Source organism: Macrobrachium rosenbergii, chromosome 1, assembly GCF_040412425.1.
Source record: "Macrobrachium rosenbergii isolate ZJJX-2024 chromosome 1, ASM4041242v1, whole genome shotgun sequence".
Classification (NCBI taxonomy): domain Eukaryota; kingdom Metazoa; phylum Arthropoda; class Malacostraca; order Decapoda; family Palaemonidae; genus Macrobrachium; species Macrobrachium rosenbergii.
The window spans coordinates 21,122,234-21,126,126 of record NC_089741.1 but is presented as its reverse complement, the minus strand read 5'-3'; the positions used below and the strand labels follow the sequence as shown (position 1 = coordinate 21,126,126).

At 35.6% G+C, this 3,893-nt stretch overlaps 1 long non-coding RNA gene across 1 annotated transcript; it reads left to right on the top strand.

The window, feature by feature from the left end:
- Positions 1-216: 216 nt before the first annotated feature.
- LOC136840306 (uncharacterized) lies at positions 217-2,324 on the top strand. Its single transcript, XR_010853594.1, has 2 exons — positions 217-428; positions 1,310-2,324. It is a non-coding gene; the product is annotated as an uncharacterized lncRNA (long non-coding RNA).
- The last annotated feature ends 1,569 nt before the right edge of the window (positions 2,325-3,893 follow it).

Here is a 3,893-nt window from a genome sequence, read left to right as displayed (position 1 = left end):
GGATGAACAAGCTTAAAGCTTGCTTAGCCATTATTATTGCTTTAGAGAGTGATAACACAAAGAAAAAACATAGGAGGAGGATGTGGATAAAAGATTGGTTTAAAAAACGGTCTTCATTTGCACACGATAACCTTTTACAAGAACTTAGCATATCAGCACCTGCAGACTATGAAAATTATCTGCGGATGGATCATTTAACATTTCTAGATCTCCTTCAGAGAGTGGAACCACTAATCAAGAAAGAAAATACCATTATGAGAGATTCCATCCCTGCAAGTAACAGACTCTCAAGCACTTTGCGCTTTCTTGCTACAGGCCAGTCATATGAGGAATTGAAATTCGTCACTGCAATATCGCCTCAAAGCCTTGGACTTATAATCATGGAGACATGTGAAGCTCTCATATCTGTATTGAAAGATTATATCAAGGTAAGTGTATGCTTGAATAATGGTACAAATGCAATGTAAAAAATTTATTCCATCCTTAAACCATTGACAAAAGTATCCCAACACCAAAAAATGCAAATAAATGTTGAATCAAACATTGTATTGTGGATCACTGAAAAGATCATCAATCGTTGAATATACTGGCAGAGCATTTCGCTGTTCATGAGTGTATTTAGAATCCGTCGATTGCAATCTTGTCGGTTTTGAATGGCTTTCAGCACTATTTATTCTGAATGAGTTTGCTCGTAAATTTCCCAATCTCCCTTCGTATAATATGTCATTAATTGCCTTTTTGGCAAATATTTGTTGATCTTCACTAAGTTTATTAAAATCATTGGCCCAGGTTTTTGCCAAATGATATGAAGGGTCATCCTCCTTCTGAAGTTGCTCACAAGCTATCTCTAGAAGCTCATGTTTCCTTTTCTCCGATATATTTTGCCTCATTTTTTTTTTGGCTTCTGAACTTGCCTCACGAGAGGGACCTCTGGATGTACTCGGTACCTAAATAAAAAAGGAAATAATGAAAAACTAATAATCGTTTTTGCTGAAGGATATGAACATATTCATTACTCGAGTATGGTTTTTCTTTTCTTTTAAGTTTTGCTAATGAGAATTAAATGAAGATTTTTAATATATATTTTATAGTGTTTCTTAGTGTTTACCTAGATTACACAATTGAAGAGATAAAATGTACTTCCATTTCAATAACCAATAGCAAATTACTATGCTTTGTCATAAGAGGAAAAAAAAAGAGGTAACTTAATCTACTACCAATTGTTATAAGTCTAATCATTTTCATGCATATGGGGCAATTTTTATTGTATGTTATATTCTGACAATTTTGCTTTTTTTCCTTTCAACAGATGCCAACTACGGAAGACGAGTGGAAAGCTGTGGCAAACTCATTTGCTGAAAAATGGGGCTTTCCTCATTGCCTGGGCGCCATAGATGGAAAGCATATTGTAATAAGAAACCAGCTGGATCAGGATCTTATTATTATAATTACAAAAAGTCTTTTAGCATTGTTTTAATGGCTCTTGTCAATGCAGATTGCGAGTTCCTTATGGTTGATGTTGGGGCAAATGGTAGAGTGTCGGATGGAGGAGTTTTTATGAACAGCAAATTTGGTCACAAGCTGAAAGAACAAAAGTTACGTATACCTATGGCTGAACCTTTGCCTGTTTCCAGTGAAATATTGCCATACGTTATAGTAGCTGACGATGCTTTCCCACTAATGGTTAATCTAATGAAACCATATCCTCAAAGGAATTTGACAAAGGAACAAGAAATCTACAATTATTGGCTATCTCGATCACGTAGGGTTGTTGAAAATGCCTTTGGAATACTAGCTTCACGATTCAGAGTTTTTTTATCTGCTGTAAATCTATGCCCAAGTAAGGTATCTAAAATTACTTTGACATGCTGTTACCTACACAACTATCTGAAAAAACGGAATGTCGAAGCGTATTTGCAAGGTCCTTTTGAATTAGAGGATAAAAATACCAGACATTCGTCTGAAAATTTAGGGTTAGAGAATGGCCAACTCATTCCATTAGAATGTATAGATGGAAATGATGCACCAATATGTGCCAAAACCGTAAGAGATAAGTTTAAATGCTATTTTCAGTAATAAGCCCAAACGTTGATAACACTGGTAACATGTTTTCTTGTGATTTGACCACCACTATCATAAAATTGATTCAATATTTATGCAACAGAATAGTTATTGATTTTATTATGACTAGTCAAAATGTATATCTTTTAATTCTCATGTGGTATGCAACTTTGCTGCCAATGCAATTAAAAGGGGATTATTCAAAGGCACTTCTAATAATTTCTTCGATTATAGGGACACAACTGAAATAAAACTGCATTGTATAGTACTTTTTATTTTCCTATCTTACAAACAATTATAATAATGGAATATGCAAATTTACCGGGTCTTCAGGCGAGGATTCTCGTGCAATATCATCATCCGAAATGGTTGACAATCCGGATTCCTGGCATTCCTGGTCGTAGAGAAATCCAAGTTCGTCGAAATACCATAGCGATGGCAGATATATGTCATCTGTACCAGCCCCAGACTTTTCACTCTTCAACACTTTTCTCAGTTCCCTCCTGTAATTTGATCTAAAAGTATTAATTTTTCTCACTACCAAGCTTCTGTTCGCTTTTGGCTCTATTTCTTTCATCTTTTCTACCAATTTAGCGTAACCATCTGCCTTTGCTTGTCTGTTCTTATAACAATCACTTCTGATTTTCCAAAGTGCCGGCAAATCTCGATAAAGGGCTAAAAAATCGGACCAAAACTCCTGATGCTCGGATCTACCTGCCATGACGACTTGAAATGACTGAGCAAAACTGTCATGCTAAACCATAGACAGCCAGTCAAGCATGCGCACTCGTAGACTGACGGTAAGCATGCGCAATCGGCATGCGCATTCCATCAGTCACTGCCACAAACGACGGTTAAGCATATACAACCACCTTGTTTGCGCATGCATGCATGATCGTCTGTGGGGCCCTTAACGTAATTTGGGTGTGAGAAACATAAGGAGGTTATTTTCAAGAAAGTTCTGTGGTTAGTTTTTAAGATATGGCGTCCCGCTTTTTTCAGGGAAAGGTCCCGTACTCGGTTACATCTCGGGAATATGCTCCCGGCCTGCTAAAGTTTGTTGCGAGTTTTGTTGCGCTTAACCAGCAGCCACCTCTTTTATCTGGGTTCAAAAAACAAACTCACTGCAATAATAGTTGTTATAATTGCCAGTTAAACGTAATTTATTAGAATAAGACTAAACAAATGGAAATGCAAACTGGAATGCTCAGTATTGCCGTAAAGTATAAAGAGTTAAGTTATCGCTATGTTATTGCCACAACTTTTACAGCTACTACTACCACTGCTATTTCTCTTTAATATGATGAATAGTTTCTTATAATAATTATAGAGATAAAGTCTCACTGGCTCGTGGCTCGAGAGATAAAAATTCAATCTCAAAGCTTCCCCTCTTATTACTTTTGCTTCACTTTTCTTTGCTAATTCCTTTCTCATTTTCTTCACAGTGGGACCTTTAATCTGGTTATGTTTGAATGTTGGCTCATTTAAGTAATAATAATAATAATAATAATAATAATAAATAATAATAATAATAATAATAATAATAACTGCTTTTAAATTTTCGATGGATTATTGTTATTTGTATTCCTTCATTAAAAATGCGAATAAGGTACTGGATAACGAATAAAATATAGCAAGTGGTTTTCGTACTGTGTATACTAGTGACAGTAATGACAGTGACAGCAGAAGGACCCAACATTCCAGTGAAGTGTAATTTCTACCCCTCATTTACAGTTACTAATGAATATTTTAATGAGAGACCCAAAGACAAATTGCAAAAGCTGGATAATTAAATCCACAAGAATTATCTCTAACGTTTCTCTTCGAAATCA